We start from the raw sequence: 23,660 nt of genomic DNA, 5'->3' as shown, positions 1-23,660 counted from the left end.
TAGCTAGTACATATAAGGGAAAACATGTATTCTTTGTCTCTATGGGCCAGACTTAAAAGTTTTTTATCAAGTCTTTCCATTTCATTACAAATGGTTCAATATCATTCTTTTAAAAGGATGAGTAAAACTCCATTGTGCATATATATCACTTTTTTATCCATACATCTACTGAGGGGCCTCTGGACTGATTTCATACCTTGGCTATGGTGAATAGTACTGCAATAAACCTGGTGTTGATGGCTTTACTATATCCTGGTTTGTAATCTTGGGGTAAATGCCCAGGAGTGGAATCACCTTCCATACTGCTTTCCAGAGTGGTTGAAAAAGTTTACATTACCACTAACAGTGTATTAAGGTTCCCTTTTGGTTGCATCTTAGCAAATATCTGTTACTGTTTGTTTTCTTGGTAATGGTCAATCTAATTGCATTGAGTGGAATCTCTGGTCTAAATGATCTAAAGAGAGTCTTCTCAGAAGGAGCAAAAATGGCCAATAGACACATAAAGAAATACTCACCCCTCTAGTCATAAAGAAAATGCAAATCACTTGAATGAGAACACCATCCACTTCTTGATGTGTCCTACTTCATTCCTAAACAATTCTTTGTTTGGGGGCATACTTGAATGGAGCAGCAGCACCACAGGATCAAGAGGATCCTGACTGTGCCCATTCACTCTGAGTCCTGGCAAGACTGGACCTGAGCACCAAGTCTAGGACATGTGCCTCCTAGAGAAGCTCCCTAGATAGGAAGAAGACTGGGTGTTTACTGATGCCATGGTGGTCAAGCTGGGCCTAACAAGAGCACAGAGCAGCTAATGACCTCTGTGTGTTCCCCAAAAGGATTCACGGTAGCACTATAAATGACAGCAATGTAAGCTGCTCAAACCTAGAAGACTAGATGCTTTACAGGAGTGATTTTTTTTTTGAGGACGGAGAATGACAGTAAGCTAACCCTGGTGAGATGTAAGTGTAGGTATGTCTTGTGCAGGTAGAGTTGGCACAGGGACATTCTCTGTGTGGACAGTGGAGGAGGAACAGGGTGAAAAGGCAAGAGGGCAGGTGAGCTAGTTTTAGAAGATTTTAGGCTTAGAAAGTGAACATTGGGCAGTGAAATTGGTACTGTCTTTTGAATTATCACATTAATTTCCTTATTCTATGTCTAATCTCTAGATTAATGCATTATTTACGTATCCCTTTTTGACAGCAGCCCTGTCAATAACAGAAATGTGTCAGTGGTCTTCCTTCAGTAGGTAAAAAGGTGAGATAGTTTTGGTGAGGGCAAATTGCATTTGATCATTTTTAAGATTTCTTCTGGTCCATTTCAGAGCTGTCTTCCCTCTGCTTGTTTATAGTAATATCGTCATCTCAAAGGATGTAAAATGTAAAGGAGTCAGAAACATTTCAATTTAAGAAAAGCAGCTACAACTTTTTTTTAAATCCCACAACAGGGTATTGATATTAGCAACCTTGGAGATGAAATACAATTATTCTAGTAGCTACATACTGCATACTTACTGTGTACACTAAAGGTGCTATGACCAGACAGCATGAAATATGAGTGCGATGTGGTTCCTTACCTCATGGAACTCACAATTTATGAAGGTCACACTCAAACACTAAAGTAGACAAGGCATTGTAACACAATGTTTGAGAAAGTGGATGCTAAACAGTATTGTATTGGCAAATATCTAACACCTGGTGATCTGGAACAAATGGTAGATGTCCTGAGTTATATTTCCTTTTTCTACAGTATAATTACTTGCCCTGTAGTTTATTTCAAGTAACATGATGTCATTGAATACATTGAATGCAGAGATGATAACAATGGACCCCTTAAAGTTGGTAGGAGCTGATTCTAGAAATGATCTGTCTGTATTTAAGTTTCAGCTCTGGAACATACTGGTATACAACATGTACCAGTTTCCTAATTTGTTAGCTTCAGAATCTTCATTTGAAAATTAGGTGGGAAGTATTGCTTACCTCATGGAATCATTTGAGGGTTCCATGAGACAGTTCCATGTTCCACTTAGAACAGCCTCTGATGTGTATTCTCATAAGTGAAAAATGCATTATTATTATTATGAAGTACGAAGAGGATGAAGAGATGGTTTTCAGACCTGAGGTTCTGGGATTTAAGAAAGGGATACATCTTTCTATGGATGGGATGATTGGAGTTGTGGATTGAGTTTTTCCCCATCTCAAGATTTGATGGACAGTGTATCAAAGCCAGGAAAAAAAGAAAGTCATGTTCTGAATTTTTTTTATATAGCTCAGTTTGGCTGGCATATAGGTTATATTATTTTAGAAGCAAGGAGACTGTATGATTTGAAATTTAGCTAGATCTTCTGAGGGATCTAGAAGGCCAGAAAAGTAGACCTACTTCAGAAAACAGTGACTTAAAGGTAGAAGAGTGATATGAGTCCAGGTATTCCCCACAAAACTTTAAATGAGGAGTGACACAAGTATCCAAGTGATGTGAGGCAACGACTTCATTTTTATTCTATCAGTAAGAACAAGTTTTGACAAGTCTACTGTAGTACTGAAGAAAACCTAGACACACTCAGGCTCAACCTTCATTCAGTGCTGCAACTGGAAGCCCAGTTGGGCCAATGGCAGCTTTCAGATAGTTTCAGATGGGTGTGTCTTCCTTATTGATGGCTACAAAATTTCCAGTCAGGTAGATGTTACAGAGATAGATGATCTCACTGAGTGGGGTCTTCAGTTCACAGAATCACTAATACAAAATAAATTGCTGCCCTTTCAAAGAGACTTGCATATAGAACTTGCTCAAATATTACTGAATAGGAGACTGACTTTCAACAGAGCTGATTGAGGGAAAAATTGCTTGGTTAATATTGTTTTCAGAATGTTATTTCTTTAGAAAACACTTCGTTTCAAAATGGTTCATTTGCTCTGGATTTAATTTTTAGCATTCCAGGCTTTGTTTTATAAACAATGTTCAAAGAGCCAAGTTTTATTTAACAGTTTACAAATTGCCTCAGACCAGACTAATTTTCTAATAGCTTTATTTGTAAACTGTTGTAAATGTGCACTGGCAAATGTTGTCCCTTTTTATCCCTGTGAGACGGGAATTAGAAGAGTTTAGAGTTAGAGGGACCTGTGCAATCTAGTTAAAGACTCCCAGTCTTCATAAGATTCCTTCGTTGTATTCGTTGTTATGGGTACTTGACAGAAACTCTGCCAGGATTATTCATGGTGAGTAAGAAAGAAAGTTCTCAAGTAATTTATGTTCTCAATGGGAGGCAGGCAGTAAACAAAAATGAAATCCAGATAATTAAACATTGTGGTGTATGCTCTGAAGGGAATAAAGAGTTTCATGATAGTGAGGATATGGGTGGAAAGAATACTTCAGATATCATTGTCAGAAGGTGATATTTGAACTGAGACTTGAATGAAATGGAGCCAGTCATTAAGAGCTTGGGCATGAACATTGAAGGCAGAGAGAACCCTGGTACAAAAGCAACAGTGAGCTTGGTATTGTTAAAGCAGCACAGTGGGTAGGTAATGAGGAAAAAAGGCATAGGTGACATAGACAAGGACAGGATTTTGAGGACTTGGAATTTCTGAGAATGAGGAGGTTTCAGAGGAGAAGGATCGCGCATGTGCTGGGAGATGAATCAGCCTGTTGAGTTACCAAGAGTGCCAGCAGCAAGGTTATGCAGGAAACGAAAATGTAAAGAGGAAACAAATAACTCAGTCAAAACCATTTAGATAATTGGTGGTAAAATTAACCTAGAACCTAGGTTTTGTACCTCAAGATCCAGTGTTTTTGTACTTTTCCATGAAAGAAAATGACTATGGAACTTTAGCACTTATAAAGAAATATCTGAAACAATCATTTTCCTAGTCAGCAAAATAAAGTCACATAGAGAGCTTTGTACTCAGTGCGTATGTGGCATGTGTGTGAGCGTGTGTATGTGTGTATGTATGTATGCACATGTGGACTAGAAAAATTGAGAGCTATATGCACTGTACTATCATGAGAACCATGCATGAGGCAGACATACATACTGTCTAACATCATCTCCATTCTTTTTTTTCTCTAACACACAGATCTCTTATTTTGTTTAAGGTGACACTGTGGTATGTGTGAGAGAAATTAATATATAGTTGCTATAGTCTGATGATAAATGCTCATAAAAATATGGGATAGGATGAGCTATGTGGTAAAGTCAAAAGCTATGGATTTTTCTAAATTTAAGAAGTATTTAAAGACAACTATAACAAAGCCCTAGTATCACTTTTAGGACAAATTCAGCCATCAGCTTTCACAGAAAAAAAATGTAGGCTCATGAATCAGGGATTGTTAAAATATGGGCATTTGAATTATATTAGGAGAGGGAGACCAAAGGGCATGAATGACGGCACTGCATATTAGCTTAATGTGATTAAAAAGACTAGGCAAGTTGGAGGTTCCTTGAGACCCTATGAGAATGCATCTGAAGGCAGCTCAGGAGATCTTGATACTTTGGGGGGGGATTAAAGGTCATAGCACTTCCTCTCTCCAGGTTAGTCTCAAGCAAGATGTTGGTGGTCTTTGGAAGGTCACCCCTAAGCTCATTCTAGGAATTTCCATATCATTGAGAATCAACCCTCCCCCCCATAGATTCACTTTACCCATACTGACGTTGCCCTTTGAATGTGTATTTTTCCCCTTATACATACACAGTAGTGGACCTTAGACTATATCTCTCATTAACTGTTTACTTGTAGTGATTGCTACATAATTTAAAACCCTAGGACAGCATGAAGTAGTACTATATGTTACCCCATGTATGTGACTCTTATCTAACTCATGAGAATAGATAAATGATCATTAAGCTGGTATATAGGAGCAAGAAGAACCCCAGCCTCTCCATTCTCCCAAAAGTGTCTAGGTGCATGATCATTACATACCCTTCCTTGTGTTCTAACCCTGGACTTGACTAAGTAATTCAAATGAGTATTGTCTACTTTAGTTGTGATATTGAGCACTGATTTCTATTTTCTAGATTTGTGTTCACCTCATGTCATCCACCCACTAATCTACCCCTGTGGCATGTACTAATGGTTTTCTGATTTCCATTATTTAAAGTTCTCTTTCCTTGTGGGGGCATCTAGAAAGTAAAATATTTGGAAGGTTGGAAAGGCTGGCCATAAACTAGCAAAGACCGGTGGTAGAGGCAGCTCAGAACCACCAACAGCTTACATACAGAGTGATGAGATCCCAGTAGGTATTTTAGTCCTTACAACATCCTCTCTTAATGTGGCCTGTACTTCATATTAAAAGCAGAATTTGTATGAGATGTGAAAACTGCTTATGGCTCATGTGTGGGGAATGCAGTTATCGTGGCAATTTATTTTTTGTTTAAAAACTAAATCTTAATGTATTTCTTGACTTTACTTGGCTTCAAGTCCAAGTGATGTCCCAGGAAACACTGGCTTTGTGCTCATTACTGGTTCTGAGGTGGGAATTTAAATAATTTTCAGGTTTGGGCAGAGGAGAGGAAAGAGATCAGGCAGCAAGGATACGCTTTTCAAAAATGCACAGCCTCATGAAAGTTTGGTTTCCCATCACCATTTATATTCCTGAGGAATAGACGTGTCTCTCACTCTGCAGCAGTGTTTCGTGACATTTGGATTTACAATGTTCAAGTTGAAGTCTCTAGCCCCTTGCAGTCTGTCAAAAACAGCTTCTTTGTCCATTTATTTTTGTCTTCCACACCCAGTCTGAATATCTTTTGTAAATTTATACTTGACAACCCTCGTATTTCAGTAGCTAGCTTCGGTTTCACAATCTACCTTGCTTGCTTGGTTACATTAGCTGAAACAACAAATTTAATCCATGATGTCAATAGTAAATTATAGCAGAGAAGTAATATATGTCTGACATCATAAAGGTCAAGGCCATGGTAAAAACTGCAAATTCGGGAGCCATTGTGTTTGACCAAGCGGTAGGCTTTTGCTAAACACTAACATTATGAAAATCAGATTAGCACTAAAAGCTGCATTTGGCTAATCTTATTTTTTAATATCTTTTTTAATGGAAAATTTCTAGAAGCAGAAAGCTCTTCTACTCTATACTGCACCATGGATTTTGTTCCCATGGACATTGGCTATGTAATTATATTTTATATTTGGTAGTGGATAAATAATTAAAACGAGAATTACTTTCCTGAAAAGATTCATTTAGAGCCCACATTTTCTATTACCATAGCTATTCGATGGGGGAGGGGACATTGCCTCCTACCTACCTAAACTACCTTACCATTAAAGTATCTAAATTACCTTGGTGAATTCTGAGCACAGAAGTGGTTGATGAATTGCTTTTGCATAAATGCACTTCCCTTTGCTAGAATCTAATTTTATGGAACACTCGTGTGTGCGCTAACACATACACACACACACACTCACCAAGAGACACACATATACCAAAGCAACCACTGAACCCTCTCAAGAAGAAAAATTGAAGGCTGGAATTTTCTCTATATAATGAAGTTTTTTTAAACGTTGCCAGTAATATAAGCATCTCTGAGGAAAGCCCAAATGGTTTCATCTCCTGTAGGGAAGAGCAGTTCATGAATCATTGTTTCCATGCAAAAGGGTTTCATTCCTTTAACTGGTGCTATCAATTGTACAGGCAGATTTTTTTTTTTAAGGATCAGAATTTGATTCTGGTTTAAACTCATTTATTATAAGTAGAAAGAAAAAATAAACCTTCTTCATAGTGAACCTAAAAGCCATTGTGTGGGTGAGGATGAAAACAGGGTCTGAGAATCTGTGTCTCTTTGTCCTTACAAAGCGCTTAAGTAGTTTGGTCTGTCACTGGGCACAGTTTCAGCAGCCCAGGAGGGTTCTTAAGCAGTGACATCGCTCATTTGGCTCAGATGTATTTTCATTTGTTAATGAGAAGCATTCATTAGAGTTTCCATGTGTCTTTACTGAAAGTGTTAGGAAGAATCCTGTGTCTGAACCCTAAGATCTGACATGGTAGAATTCTTTGGTGTTAAGTATTAGCTCATGGTAAAACCATTCTCTGTTTGTGGCCCTGAGAAAGGAAAAAATGACTTTAGTCTTCCATGTACACAGGGATAACCAACTACTTATGGGACTGAGTTTTATGTGTAAGCAAATTGGAGCAATGGATCCAATAACCTTGACACAAACAAGATGACAAAGTGGAAGGAGCTTGCAGTGCCTTTACTGAGGCTCATCGGGGCGATCTTCCTGCCTCCATTTACTGCACAATATGTATTGAGTTTGGCCCTTGATTAGAGGAGAAGAGGGAATGAAGCACAAGTGGAGGAATCCACGTGTCTGGGCTTGTTTCTCTGCCTGGCTTTCCCTCACCACTAGCAAGCTGAAGAAACATCGCTTAAATTGACCATGGCTCAAGTTCATACATGGAAAGAAAATGACTCCTGGTACCAAGATTATTACAATTAGTAACTATCTATTTTTATTTCCAAGATTTCATTAACTTGTTGATTGGTACCCATGGATTGCCCAAAAGAATGAGAATGAGATACAATTCGTGCCTTCAAGAACATTCAAATACAAAGTGATGTTAAAAAAAAAAAACAAGGCCCTGAAATTGTCTCTCAATCTTTTCATTTTATTTTTTGTTGGTCTTGGGGCCTGAACTCTGGGCCTAGGCGCTGTCCCTCAGCTCTTCAGCTCAAGGCTAGCGCTTTACCACTTCTACAACTTGAGCCACTGCGCCACAGCACCACGTCTGGCTTTTTCTGCTTATGTGGTGCTGAGGAATGGAACCCAGGGCCTCATGCATGCAAGGCAAGCACTCTACCACTGGGCCACCTTCCCAGCCCCTTGTCTCTCTATCTTAATCCTTCTCTCTGTCAACTGCTACAGGGAAAGGTGGGACAGAAGAGTGCGGTGTGGCATTCATGAATAGGATCATCACAATCTAACATGGAGCATACTAACACACTGGCAGCAGTACCAGCACTGACTTAACATGACAATATAAGCCACTGATGACTTGGATTTGTTCATTTTCTCTTACTGGACTTTTCCTTCACTTGACTATGAGTAGAAGCTTGCATAAAGTTGTCCTTCTGCTCTAGGCTATGTGGCTGCTGTTTTGGATAAACAACAGCCATAATTAACAATTATTGAGTGCATTCGTTTGCTCTGTGCTTTGCATTTCAATATCTGTTTCTTATTCAATATTTGGAACAACCCTTGGAGTTAGCTATTTTCCCATTTTACAAGTAGAACATTGGTACTCTGGAAGCTGAAGCAAGAGAATCTTGATTTCATCCTGGGCTATGTAGTGAGACCCTATCTAAAATGAAACAAGCAAATCTTTTAAGATTACATGCATAGTAGCTTGAAGTTGGCCTTGACTTGATTTCATTTGAGTCAAGTTGTCTACTCCTGTTTGAAAAATCCATTTAATCCATCCATTCCTGCCTACCTCAAATGATCAGATTCCTAACAATTAGCCACTTGCCAATCCCAATTCGGTACTGCTTCATCTTATGAGGTTCTTGTAGTGTGGATTATTCTCTTAATCCTAGGAAGACATCTGGACTTCCTTTAATATTTAGGAAGCACAGGTTCCCTAGGCTCTCCTCACCCCAAGCAAGCCTGCTAGCTGCTGTTCTTGGCAAGGGAACTGGGAATGTGATGAATGATGATGTCTGCTCCAAAAATAAACTCTTCATTATTCCATTAGCTATTTTCCATCTCCTGCTAAGCCTAACAATTTATTAGCACTATTTAGGTTAATGTATGGCGATATTATTTTACATATTTACTTTTTGTACTTCATAAGGTGATGCATTTAGGTGTGAAAATCCTCTGAGTGGGTTTTCTGAAGTCAGAATCGGATGAGTTTGAGAACATTCTCTGTCAGCACTTGCGAGATGACCACTAATTCCCTTGTGCAGCCCCTTTCCTCCTCCAAAAGGGCTGAGGACACAATCATAAGGCCATAGTCAATCAAGTAGGTTTAAAATGTAGAGCAGCATTAGAGGAAACGTTTGTGCTTGCTTCTCAGTCCTCCTATATTGGAAGTAAATACTGTACAATATTTACTATAGAAACTATAGAGCCCAGGATATCCTATTCCTAGAGTTCCATTGTGGAGAGTATTCACAAAAATATGCAAAACGTATGGGAAAAAACCCTCAAACTCCTGTCTTTCACTCTGACCTTCTGATATAAGGGCGTTTATTGTAATATCAGATGTGGACTGAAATAGAGAGGGAAGACAGAGTCCTAAGGGATGGAAGGTGGTGTAGGGTCTCTTCTGCATCCCCCCTCAGGTGACATGGTCTCGATCAAGTACCTGTTCTTTGGGACCTTGCTGTCCTCTCAATATGTTTATTGCATTCTTTTCGTTGTCCAATTTCTTTCTTTCCTTTCTTCAAGGATTAAGAAGATGATCAAGGAGCCACCTATGCATGTATTTTATTTGGTTGGTTCAAGGTTTAGAACAAATTTTAAAATCTTAGTACTTTTGTCAAGGCACCTCTTATTATCTAATTGTTTCAAATTTACTTACTTTATTCCGATGAAGCCTTTGATGCACCATAGACTATGTACGTTTCTCTACTGTTTTTTGCTGCTTATTCACACTTTTTGCTGCTGCTTAACTTTCTGTAGGTCCTCATCCCCTCAACTCCCCTCCAATAATATGCTCTGCCATACAAATATATTCTCACTGTTAACACTAATTGAACAATTTATTTCCATTTCCATTCAGAGAAAGAACTTTGGTGGGAAGAAGGTATGGGGAAAGAGCAATAGAGTGGTTATTCTGATTAAAACATAATGCATGAACATGCAAAATATCATGGTGAAAACCCGATGTACAATACACACTAAGTAAAATTTTAAAATGAAAGTAAAGGAGGCTCCGTTGAGAAGTGGGTGTTAGAGGTAGTCAGTGGAACAAACAAGGTGAATAAGGGTGAATATGATTGATGTACTTTATATGCATATGTGAAAATATGGCAGTGAAACCTGTTAAAAGAAGGAAGGAAGGAAGGAGAATTTTATGGAGTAGGTGAGTTAACTGGGGTGCATTGTATATATGTATGGAAGTATAACAATGAAATCCTCCCCTGTTAAAGTAATGTGTGCTAATAAAGATCAATTTTTTAAAGAATGGTGCTACATACAACATAATAGGTCAGTCCAAATTATCTTCAGTGATTTTTTTTGTTATAAGTGGGAATGCACTTTCGAGCTTGGTATACAAATGTAAGGTATCCATTATTATTATCATTATTAACTGGTAATATATGTTAGGGTTATATAAATTGATCTAGCTTCTACATTTTTTTCTCTCCTGGCACACATAATGATTTATTGCTTTGGAGTTTATCCAAAGACCTTAACTAAAGAACACAGCAGTTAAGCTATGGACCAATATTTTTACTGATGTGAACTTACCCATGGGTCTTCTGTAAGCATCTATGGGGGAATCATTTCAGGTTCAGACAAATGGCTTAGATTCTTGGTGGAGTGGATACTGTGTAGGCATAGTCAAGGCACCCTGGAGATAGCTGGGCAGGAATAGGTCATTTAGGGCTGTTTTAAAAACAGTTTTTCATTTTTTTTTCTTACAACAAAGCCATCAATATTGAAAAATGTGTGTGATCTTAAACGTGCTTTCAAAACTGGCTCCTTTCTTACCTTTGATGCACCCACTATCTCTATTAACACAAAAATTCACCTTCATTCTGTTCCAAATTCCTCTGCCAATATAAGCTTAGATTAAAAATGAAGCACAGAAAAGAAATGAAGGGGGAACTAGAAGCTTTTCCACTTTCTGAAAACTCTGGGCACTAAAGTTGGATCTGTCTGTCTGTCTGTCTGTCTTTCTCTCTCTCTTTCTCATTTTATAGAGATAAAGACAGCCACTATTAAAGAAACCAAAAATGCTACCAACTGAAAGACTGTGTGTGTGTGTGTGTGTGTGTGTGTGTGTGTGTGTGTGTGTGTGTGTGTGTGTGTGTGTGTGTGTGTGTGTGTGTGTGTGTGTGTGTGTGTGTGTACATGTCCTGGGGCTTGCCATGGTGCTATCTCTGAAATTTTTTTGCTCAAAACTATTTGCTATCACTTGCGCCACAGCTCCACTTCCAGCTTTTAGGGGAGTTTATTAGAGATAAGAGTCTTGTAAGTTTTCCTGCCCTTGCTGGCTGAACTATGATCCTCTGGTCTCAGCTAGTATTTCAGGTATGAGCTACCAGTGCCCAGCTGATTGAAAGATTTTATAAATACTTAAGCAACTAATATAGCAACATATGTTTACAAAGAAGATAGCCTTCAACATCTCACAACTAGAACTCATTAAGGTAATTAACTTTGGAACGAACCCAAAGCAAACAATTAGACAAATGATCTTAGTCTAGAAGATGCAAATTTTCGAAAGCACCTTTGACTCACTTGAGTATCACACAAGCTTTCCACTAGAAGCATGGAAACCCAAAAGACTATGTATCTTAGCCTTTGTGTTATCTGTCTTGTCTCAATTCTCAGGAGTGGTGTGGAGACTGAAGATCAGAGATGTAAAATGTTGTCAATGCATTTGAAAAGAAAGGTGCTATACATATGAATATCCAAGGTATTATCACTATTACCTTTCTAGAGGGTCTTCTATTTCAAGAATTATTGCATGACATTCAGTTGTAAAAAGCCCAAGAAGTGGAAACAAACAACACTGACAAAGCACACAATAAATCTGGTGAGTCAACCCAGGAGTTCCTGAGTCAATCCATGGGTGCCTGGGTTCAGTGTCTATTTGTCTGTGTGGTTTGAAGGCTGTAAGAGACTGAGTACAAAACTATGGAACATCATTAAAATTGAATCCTATTACTGGATTCATGGTGTGTGTGTGTGTGTGTGTGTGTGTGTGTGTGTGTGTGTGTTAGAGCAAGGATAGTGCTGTTAACCTTTTCTTGTTCAATATGATGCACAGAGCCAGAACATGGAAGAATTAAACCTACACAGATGCTAAAAATTGTAATGTAATCCTGCCAATGATCTGCTGCTCTTTTCAGATGCTAATGCCTTCACACCAATCCCCAAATGACAGGAATCTGTGCAGTTAGCCTGCACAGTTAGATGAGTGTCTTCATTTGTGTTCCTCCCAAAATGGAATCTGATGAAAAGTCTTGTGGACATGAGGTGTCTTTGGAGTTCATGGCAAGGATCAAGGGTAAAAAACAGACAGCGTTTAATGGTAGGGAGGGAAAGCCAGTTGAGTGCCCTATGGAATTGATTCCTGATGCAGTAGCTGGTGGCATGGGTCAGGCCATTGGGATCCAAGTGGATGCCCAAGAGACTGACCTGGCAGGTTTTCCTTAGCCTCTTTTATGTAATGGACTTACTCTAATAGAGGAGTTGACATTTACTCCTCTTCAATTCTTTCTCAGTGATTTTTAATTTTTTGTGTGGAAATCTGGCTCAGAAAATATTTCAAATACGCTTTCACTGGCCAATTTTGCTTGCCCACTTATGCAGTTCAGACCTTTGACTGGCTCTACTTCTAACTAGCAGATTGACTTCAGTAAAATTGTTAACTTGTCCTATCTTTAAATTGGAGCTAGTTACTATCTACATTGTAGAATTTCTGTTCTAAAAATTGAATACAATATTCCTTATAAAATAGTTATCCTAATATATGGGTCATCCAAAATAAATTCTTAGTATATAGCAACTATATTTTAAGTCATCTCACTCATTGGTAAAAGTATTAAATAGAAAATGTTCAAATAAAGAACTAAACAGCAATTTGCTGAACCTTTCTTTTAGATTAACATTATTTGAATGAATCATAACATCTGTCTGACAATCAAGAGGAAATCCAATTCATCATATTAAAATTAAAGGTTGATATATAAGTTCATTAAAAGTGTGTATAAAGGCTTCTACTATGACAAATTTGTTCTACTCAAATTTTTTGTATTATGATTGCAAATTAAAATAGTTGTAAGCATAAAAACATTTCTCCATTTCTCTCTATAACTGTTTTCAATAAACAATGTGTGAGATTTGTTTTAAAAATCATCTCTTGCTAGGCCTACACCTGTCATTGCAGCACTTGAGGCTGAGGAAGGAAGATCACAATATTAATATTTACATCAGTCTAGGCTGCATAGTCAGTTGCAGGGCAGCCTGGTCTCCACAGCAAGGCCCTACCTCAAAAAAAGCCCATTACTTTTTTCTATGTTATATTTGTGTCTATTGAATCTAATATTGAAGAGGAGCATGCATTTTGCATGCCTCTTTTTTAAGTTGGAAATTTCTTCTTACTGGTTTTTAAAAGTGATCACTCTCTGGAGAGTTTCTTAAAAACCTGATTTTTCACCATAGATAGTTTGAGGAGCATTATTCTATGCTGTCCACTTGATTTATGAACTCTTAAAAATAAGATAAGTAACTTTTATAAAAACTGATGTAATCCTTATAAGATTTTCTTCCCTATAAAACAATGAAATTCTGTCACACAAGGCATCATGTAAAATACCTTTGGAGACAGGTTAAAAAAATAAACATCAATTTTCACATTCACAGTCTGTCAATCTTATCCATAATCACAGTGTTAGAGGTGGACCGTGTCACAGAAGATGCGCCTTCTGGATCATGATGCCCACCAGAGAGGGTAGAGGCAGTGTAGAGGCCCTTGAAGGCTTTATTCTGAGTCACTTTCACTTTTTCTTTTTCTTTTTTTTTTTTAATTTAATTTTATTTTATTTGAGAGCATACTGTACAGAGGGGTTACAATTACATGGGCAGGATAATGCATACATTTCTTACCAAGCATTGCAGCCTCCTCCTTTGTTTACCCTTCACCTCCCTTCCCAGCCTCCCCCCTCCCCCCCACCCAATCTCACTTTCACTTTTTCAAATAGGTTTTTTTCTTTTTCTGGGAAAAATATTGTTGATTGACTATCGGACCTCATGCTTGGTAGGCAAGCCCTCTACATCTTGAACCATGCTCCTAATCCATTTTGTTTGTTTGTTGTTGTTGTTGTTTAACTTCCCAGATTGGCCTCAAAGTCCAGATCCTCTGCCTCCACTTACCAAATTGCTTGGGATGTAAGAGTGGTAATAGATACCACACATAGCTGCTTTTGGGATTTTTTCTTGCTCATCTCATGACATCAGATAATAGGACCTGCCCTTCCCTGAAAACCCTGAAAATGGAAAAAGGCTACAATATATTAGCAAATCCTAATCAATCTTGGAGTATAGCCTTTTACACTGCGACTACCAAGACTTGAAAAAGGTAAAAGTATAAAAAGAAGTCCAGTAATAATAACTCAGTGCCTTTTTAGGACAAAAATATATAAATACATGCATACTTAAATGCATCTTTATTGAGATATAATTCAAATGAATATGAAATCTAATTTAAATGTATATTTTAATGGTTTTGTTATTCACAGAATTCTGCAACCATCATCACGATCTAAGTTTAAAACATTTAAATAAAAAGACACTTTAATACATTGACATTTGTGTACATATAAACCATGCACGTGTGTATTGTTTTAGTGAATACTAAAATGAACCTAAGGAACTAAGCTCCTTGTACATCTGTCCGTTGCTCCAGAGAGGAGCTGAGGATTCTCTTTGCCCCCTCAGAGGTAGCTGGAGTGAGCTGCTCTCTTCTCCAGCTACGACACTTCCTGACTGTAGGTAGCACTTGGCTGCTAGCTATGCTTGACCTAGTCTTGGTCGGTGGAGTTTGTAGTTTCTCAATGTTCATTCTTGTCTGGTTGCAACTCCTAATCTGCTTTTGAGGCAGTCACAGAACACTAGATAATGATTTTACCTCCCACTAGCATGGATTAGGTTCAAAATGGTTGTCTACAGGAAAGATCTATGTGCTCCTTATCTTTTTCTGTATTCTAAATCCTAAATCCCTTCAGCAACTTCTGCTTCCAAAGTGTGGCTTTTGCTTTGGTCTCTCTCTCTCCCCACAATTCCCACCCTTCTCTTGGACTCTTTAGGAACTCTAGTTGCCACTCTTGGAAGGGCATCTGAGATTAACTGTATTTGATGAGCTGTTATTATTTTAGTGACTAGACATAGAGCCAAAGAAGTATATTTTCAGATGCAAATAGTTTGTTCCTTCCCAAGTGCTTCACTCCAGAGGGTCACAGCCACCAACCATAGCCCATGTGGAAGCCTTCATGGATTAAGACAGTAAATGTGTTCATCAGGAAAGAAGGAAGAGAATGGGAATGTTATTTTATTGGAAACCCCAAATGATTTAAAAATAAATTTAAGGAAAATACAGCTCCCTAAGGTAAACTTTCCTGTGAAAAGGCAAACATCATAAAAATGTGGTCTCTGTTTCAGGTATTCTGGAAACAAATGCACTTTCAGGGTTGGGAGAGCTAGCCCAAGCATCAACAGAATTAAGGGCTGAATCCTGTGTTTGAGGCTTATGTGGCACTTTCCTTCCTCTCTCAAATAGTTTTTTCTGTCTTACGGAACTTTTAAGGTTGGAATTTTGACCCTGATAAATGACTAACTGGTGCTTCCACTAACATGTATTTAAGTAACTTAGAATTTGCAAATGTTAGACAAAAGCCTAGAGGTTTGCCCTTTTCTTGCCTATAGGGACAAACTGATGGTTCAACTAAATCATGTAGGGAATTTTGATAACAGAAAATTACAGCCTAATCAGAGCTCTTCCACAATTTTTGAGCCCTCACCATGACTGGGGATAGAATGAGCCTGCTCTAAACTCATAAAGACAGTGTCTCTCGAGTAGAGACAACTATTAAGTAGCTATGGTATAGCCTAACTATGCTAGACAAGTATTGAGGCCTGGGAAAGTTCATGGCAGAGAAAGTAACATCTCCATGGCAACTATCACTCTCATGTCATTCTCAGAAGTAGTGATTATTTACTTCACTGCTTAATTCTTGGATCAACGGACACCACTACAGAATTCAAACTGAGAAGCTCTTTCCCAAACTCAGGAAAGTGCAAAACAGAAATGCTCCCTCAACAACAAAATTGAATTGCATATCTAAACAAAAGCAAACTGACATTTTTTCTCAGTTTTCTTTGTTCTCTACCACGTTGGCACTGGTACCTACTCTGATGGTAAGATTTTCATTTTTAAAAAGTAAAACATCTACAATTCTTTTCTATTATTAATATATACTGTCTTTTCTGAGTGATGAATTCAGACAAGTAAAGTATCCCTGTCTTTATTTTCCATCATGGTCGGTCATAAATCCTGGAAGCTAGAAGTGATAATGTGGTTTGGCTTTGGGTAATTGTGCTGGCTAGAGCTCTAGATGTTCATGTCTCCAGTTTTATTGTGTTGGGAAGACAGACAGCTCTTCCAAGTTGCTGATGGAGATGCTGGCGGTGGCCCAGCTCTCTTGGGTGATGATATGTGGATTGCTTACTCTCAGGGATTGCTTTCTTTTGGCCAGAAATTTCCTTCATGGCAGTGTGTCCATCACTTGGAAGGTCATGAACAAAATAGCAGTATTCCTCTTCTCTCCAGCAGTTACTGGGAGGGTAGGAGTAGGAGGGGTGGGAATGAGCACACTGAATTTAAGAGCATAAAAGAAAACAAGTGAGTCATCCTAAACGCATACACATGAGTTCAATCTCCTTCACTCCCTTCTTCACTCCTTTCCACATGCACTCAACAAACATCTTATATGCCCAGAACTACGCTGGACATCATGAAAGTCCTAAAGGAGTTCACAGTACGGCACAGGAAGTACTAATATAAAGACAAATTTAGAGACAAGTGTCAGTTTTGATGGGGGTATGTTTAGGGTCACATTAGCTGCTATAATAATAAACTTCAAATATTCAATGACTTAATGCAATAGAAGTTATTTCTCAGATAGCAATGTAAAGCAGATGTTCCTTATCTTCCGGAGGCTTCTCTCTGTGTAGTGATAAAGGATTCAGGCTTCTCTCTTAGGGGGTGACCTTTCTCTTGTGTAAAATCATTTCTGGCCCTTAGAGGTAGTGAAGAGGGCATGTAAGCCACTTCCCAGAAACTCTACTTTTGTTCATTTTCCATGGGTGAAAACTTGTCACATGACCCCAGCTAGAGGCAAAGGATGCTGGAAAACGCAGTCTCTGATCAGGTAGCTGTATTCCACAGTAATGGAATAGAAGGAACTAGAAGAACAGTAAGCCATGAGGAAAACGATATCTCTCTGTCTCTCTGTCTCTCTCTGTCTCTCTCTCTCTCTCATTCTCTTTTTTCTCTCTGTCTCCCTAGCCCTACCCCCAAATAATATTTTAGATGCTAATGAAACACTGAGTAGGGAAAACACCTGGTGGAAACACAGAGATAAGTTAGAAAGGACATCAAAATTTGTGAGTCCAAAGATTGAAATACAAGCAGGCCCAACCTTTTAATTAAGAAAACATGATAGTGTTTATGTCACGTCTCATTTTCAAATCTTCCATGACAGTGTAATTTGGCTCATTTTCTCTTTTTTTCTTGAAGGGATCATAAAAATTAAATCTAAAACAAATTCAGTTCTTCAGCTAGCAGGTTTGGTTGCCCTTCATGATACCTAATTTACAAAGCTCCATTTAATGGGGACCATCTTCCAGTCTGGGAAATGAGCCACTACCTTGGAAGTCAGGTTTGTTAGCTTTTTTTTTTTTTTGCCTGAATCCCCTCCATTTTTCTCACAGCCTCAGTGAGCACAGTTTCTTTTCATCCTAATGTGGTAGAGAATAAGATGAAAGGAAAATTTCCTTAATTCAATAGTGAAACTTTCCAGTTGTGAAGCACTTTGAAATACAACTAATTAATAAACACAACTCTCTTCCAAGGCAGTAAGGATTGCTCTTCTCATTTTTCACAGCTGAGAAGGCTGCAGTTAAAATAGGTTGCCCCGGGCTGCACACCTCATCTGTGGAAGAACTTTGAGGCACCAGCCCTGAATTCTCGCAGGATGGCATGTTGCCTCTCTGGAGAGTAATCGGCTTTTATACGGGTTATAGCTAACAGTGACTTCCTCAATGACTCCAGAGTGCCCCTGGCACCAGCTAGGCAATTAGTAATGTTCTTGTCACCGACTCTGAGTAACCCATTAAAGAGAATAAAGAAAAAGTGACTTACTGGATAGCCCTATCTCTCACAAATGCTTCTGGAGACTGGAGAAATGGTTTTGCAATCACAAAACTATTTAGTATGTACTAAACTGGGAATCAAAGATGAAAAGCATTGTTCATATCCGCATGACATTAAGACTTCCAGACCACAATTATCATTGTCATTTCACTGAGAAATTGAGGCCCAGAGTTTGTTGCTCCCAATGGTAATCATGATTGGGTTCCATCCGACTGTCATGATTTTGTCTTGGATCAACAATGAATCTGCTTGTAGATAAATAGCTCTTTTGGCAGCTATTTCAGTGAGAAAAGCTATTACGAGTAGTATTATGTGCGAGAACTTATCTTGACCATATCTTTTGTGATGGAATTGGTTCAGAATTGTTTCACACAAAGGCTCAATAGCTATGCACATATGATCATATAAAATAATCTCCATCGAAATGAACCCCAAGAAATAGACATAAGAAGTTTTTTTTCTCTTTGTTGCTATTTTTGCTTTCTTTACCTTTTGTCTTGTTAGTTTATCTGTCTCTGGAAGGGAGAGGGGGGACACAGAAAGAGCAGGACAAAGGGTGAACAAACACAGTAGTGATACTAGACACTATGTTGAAAGCGAACTATACAACTTGTGGGTAAGGACCAGAGGAAAACTGGGATAGAGCAAGAGAAGCAGTGTCACTGTTCAAAAAGACAGGTACTCATTACCTGACTTATGTAACTATAGCCCCTCCGTCCATCACCTCCACAATAACTATTGTATATATAATATATAATAATATAGTACAATATATAATAACACATATAATACATATAATAATATACAATACATATAATAATACATACTGAAGAGTTGCCAATTACTCCTAGTAGTAATGGAATCCACGGCCACCCTATGAAGCCCAAAATGCTTTTAGTATACCCACAGTAAAAATTTATTTTACCAGGGCTGTATCATAATTTAGTTATGTGGTATAGGACTTGTCATTATAAACATTGAAAGTTGCCAAGGACAAGAGAAGTCCCAAAGAGAAAACATTGATCTTAGAATCTTTGCCTCCATTCTTGAAGTGCATCCTGTTTATGTTACTGAGGGATTGATAGCAATTAATAAATCCAGCCAGGACACTCTGAGTTCTATTTTATTTGTGATTATAGTGAGATTTGATGCTGATATTACAACATTGCACTCTTTGGTATGAGAATGGTTACATCTTGCAATGTGACTTCTATAACATATACATGACCTATATAATACACAGCATACTTGAAAGACCATATGAAAGCAGATTGAAAAATATTTTATTATTTTTATATTCATTACATGTTGCAATAATAATGCTTTGGAAATCCTGGGTAAATTATATTGTGCTTTACAAAGCCACTATTAGAACATTTTAAATTCTGTGTGAGGTTCACACATTACTACTGAAAAATAGTCACAGAATGTCAACCTTTGTAAGAATTTCTTAAATATGAAAGCATATTCAATTACTCAGACCCAAAGACTATCAGAAAAATCAACTGTTAGCTTTCCTCACAACAAATGGTATTCAAGTGAAATGGTATTTTCTGACTTGAATAATTAGTCTGTAATGTGTTTTTGCTTCTTCTAGCATTAGAAAAATATGGTAAGGAAAATGGTCTTCCTTTTCTACTTTTTTTTCAGTACTAGTTAATCAAAGAACTCAGTCTCTGTGCCTGCTCGACAAATTCTCACTGAACACATTCCTAGCCAGGAAAACATTTCTCTTATCTTTCTCTTCAGGTTACTGATACATGTCCTCCAGGACAGAACTACCTCACTGCCTCTTGAAAGCCTTCCCCACTACCATATTACTTCAGACTGTCTCCATGTCTGGGGGCCTGGAGCTACAGTAGGTGCTCCGATCGTATGCCATAGCAAAAGTATACTTAACATCTTACTGTTCCTTTCACTTCCTTTTGTCTAGAAACTCTGCACATTTTTATTTTTTATTTTTGTTGTTATTATTACTACTATTATTTGGGTATATGTCAGGCCTGGGGCTTGAACTCAGGGCCTGAGTGATGTTCCTAAGCTTTTATACTCAAGGGTAGAGTTCTACCACTTGAGCCACGACTCTATTTTCAGATTTTTGGTAGTTAATTAGATAAGAGTTTCATGAGCTTTTATGCCTTCGCTACTTTGAATCTGAATGGTCAGATCTCAGCCTCCTGAGTAGCTAGGATTACAAGTGTGAGCCACCAGCAATAGGCTATTTCTATTAATTTTAGAAAATTTCCTGTATCTAGTACAATGTTAGAAACCTTTCATAGTTAATTAAAATGTAATGAATAAAAATAATTCTTTAACCAACATTGTTGTTTCAGAACTAATAGTAGTGTACATTTGATTGGCACTTTGTGAAAGTCGTATTAGTTGCCGTACAAGAGGTTTGGTGGACCATTCTTCCACATTAAAGACACCACATATGATTTAAATATTTTTGAAATACTCTATCTTATGTATCACAATTCTTTAGCCATTCTCCTCAAGAATATTGTGATAGTAACATTGATGACCATGGATTGCTATTAGAAAGTAAAAATAATAATAAGCAAATCACTTGTATTTATATAGCACAAGCCAACCAACTTTGTAGTGGAAAGGGTACTAGTGATTTACATGGAGCATTTGTTGGGAGTTGAGAAAGTACCTATAGAAAAAATTAATGTCTAGGCTTTACATAATCTATTGTCCATCCTAAGACAACCTAAGAGGTTTTGATGGACAGGAAGGAAAGAATCCTGATGTGTAACAGAAGACCCAGGAGTTAGGCCCAGCTGCCCAAGATCCCCTCTTTTCCCATGGCCACCTCCAAGTGGACAAAACCTATGAAAAGCCCAAGTGGCACTACCTCATGAACTTCAAATGGCTTGTCACTTGTCACTTGTGGCTTGTCAACTGGCTGTCTGCTCACTCAAAAAAGTCTGAGAGAATTCTGTCTTCTCCATGGTGAAGAGTTTCAGCTTAATAATGCCACAGATCTGTTTCACTGGACTAGCTCTGGAAGAAAACTAGTCACTCTGCTTTCTTGATCAATGCATTCAATTAAACCTAGTGTATTATTATTATTGTCTTCTTTTGAGGGAAGTAAGAAATGGCAACATTAAGAAGACACATGTTGAAAATGAACTTTGCAACTTGGGGGGGCGAGGGAAGGGAGGAGTTGGGAAGATGGAGAGGTAAGGGATGGTAGGGGAAAAAACAAAGGAGGAGGTAACAATCCTAGATAGGAAATGTACTCATTACTCATGTAACTGTAACCCCTCTGTACAGTATTTTTACAATTAAAAAAACATAAAGAAAGAATTTGCCCAATTGTTCGCTTTGTAATTTCGTATTGTATATGGGATTTTTTAAGGTTAAGCTAAACATTTTTAAATGCATAGTCACAAATGAAAGAAACAAGAGTATAATGATTTCCTGAAAACTGCAATGTTGAATTCAGAGGCAGTTTCAGAAGATACATTGGTGGTGATTACTCACTGGGCTTTTTTTAGTAGGCAATAACTCCAAAGAAGCAACCTGCGGATATGCCCAACCTTCCCCCATTTAAGTTTAGAATAAGCCCCAAGTCAAACAGTGAAAATGTATATAGCACTACTGGTTCCTTCATGGTTTAATTATATCAAGATAAATAAATTTTACTTACTTTTGTGTAGGCAAACTATCCATTTTTGTCCATTTTACTGTTTGTTAGAATAACATCCCTCTCCTGCATATTCTTTGCTTGACCCCAACTGACATATTAACCTAAGGTCAAGAGGAGGAGAGAGAAATGACTGAAATGAATGTCTTTACTAAAATACCAATAAATTTTGTCACACTCAAGGGAAAAAAATTTTCCCAAGGAGAGAACCATGGTGGGGATCTTGGAGACAACAGTCTAGAGAATCTTCCACTGCACCACACTGCATGGAAACCCCTCAGGAAGATCTCCCTGGCTTCCTTTACTTTATGATACAAGCCCAAATGTTTCCAGAGACACGATGTGTGGTCACTTTGCCTCCCATGGACATGGTTACCCTGTGCAACTCCGTGGGCTTCTTCTCCTTGAGTCAACATGATTCCACAGCCCAAACAACCACAGCAAGTCTAGCAGGCGCCTGTGCTGCTGGAGCCACTATGCTGCCCAGCATTATTTAAGTTTTCATTCAAACCTCCTTTAGGGTGACTTCCATGCACCTGCAGTGCCCATTCAAGAAGATCAACAAATGGCTGAAGACAGATTTCTCAGCCAGAGGAAAGAATTATTACCTTACCATCAGTCTAATGAAAACAGAGGTGAAATACCAACCTGCGCTAGATAAACAGCACACGGAGCCATCCATCACGCTCAGCCGGGCTGAGCAGAACACCCTAACCGACTTCACCTGAATGCTGTGTCTAGCTCAGACAGGCACACACAGCATCTGGGAGCTAAGACCTTTCCCCGCAAGTTTCTGTCAAAATAAAGACCTGGACAGGAATCCTTTAAGCCCTTCCTTTTCCCAATCTAAATTTCTTTTTCTCTCTCTGGCCACAGATAGCAGTAGCTTCTTACTGGCTTATATTTCACCTGCATGCTTTGTTAACTCTTTTTCCTGTTCTGTGTGGTTTCTCCCTTTGGATCTAGTCATCACCACACCGCTGGTGGCAGCTCTTTCTCAAGACCTCCTCATTGATTCTTTGCATATCCATTCACCTAACAGAAATGCCTACCTGATCACTCTGGGCATGGTGCACAAAGTAACTGTGCAAAGCCTAGGGGAGAAGATAGAAATCTCAAATAAGAAAAGACCTTTCCATGGCTTTACACATAGATCATCACCCATTTTGCTTTCACAGTATTCTGTGTGGTGGTAGTGTGTGTGTGTGGGGGAGACACTATTAAAACTCATTTCAAAACAAGAAGCCATGACTTGGGTAGGTGTCATTAAAGTCATAGAAGAAAACTAGGACCTTGCGTATTCTTTTAACATGTGATTATACTGAGGTTTACTAACTCAATTTGCTGATTTCCTTTCACCCTATCAGACTTCTTTGGTCCTGTTTTCAGATTTCTCCTTTGTCTCAGAAATCTTAAAACCAAATCTTGTGTAAGATCTACCAAGTTAGTTGCAATAGAAGACTCCCTACCTGACTATCCTCTTCTTTTTTTTTTTTTCTTTTAGAAGTCAGTACATTGATGGGCTCAGGGAATCTAGGCAGCTTGTAACATGCGTACTGAACTATAATAGAAGCTTTTAGGTGTGGCTATCACCAAACCGAGTGTCTGGGATAAATAAAAGCAAGTGGTTACTGTTAAGATCCAGGTGGATTTTTTTTTTGGGGGGGGGGTGTTAGGGATTCTCAATCCATGCATTCTGAAATCTATGCTCAGTGATCTGTTCCATCCAGCAGCAGTGATTCTGGCAGACAAAGTGACATTCCTGCTTCTGACAGTGTAAGTAGATGGAAACAGGTGAGAATCAGTTCTTCACACTGAGCAAACAGGAAGAACTCAATGCAACCAGGATCAGTATTGTCACGAACCATAGTCATTCATCACTCAGGGC

At 38.4% G+C, this 23,660-nt stretch overlaps 1 long non-coding RNA gene across 1 annotated transcript; it reads right to left on the bottom strand.

Annotated features, from left to right (window-relative positions):
- Window positions 1-4,086: 4,086 nt before the first annotated feature.
- Window positions 4,087-21,693, bottom strand: LOC122120127. Its single transcript, XR_006149664.1, has 3 exons — window positions 21,497-21,693; window positions 19,341-19,345; window positions 4,087-4,098 (listed from the first exon to the last, which is right to left on the bottom strand). It is a non-coding gene; the product is annotated as an uncharacterized LOC122120127 (long non-coding RNA).
- Between the last annotated feature and the right edge of the window lie 1,967 nt (window positions 21,694-23,660).

Source organism: Dipodomys spectabilis, unplaced genomic scaffold (assembly GCF_019054845.1).
Source record: "Dipodomys spectabilis isolate Male_0828 unplaced genomic scaffold, ASM1905484v1 ptg000174l, whole genome shotgun sequence".
Taxonomy (NCBI): Eukaryota; Metazoa; Chordata; class Mammalia; order Rodentia; family Heteromyidae; genus Dipodomys; species Dipodomys spectabilis.
This window is presented reverse-complemented; position numbering and strand designations above follow the sequence as displayed.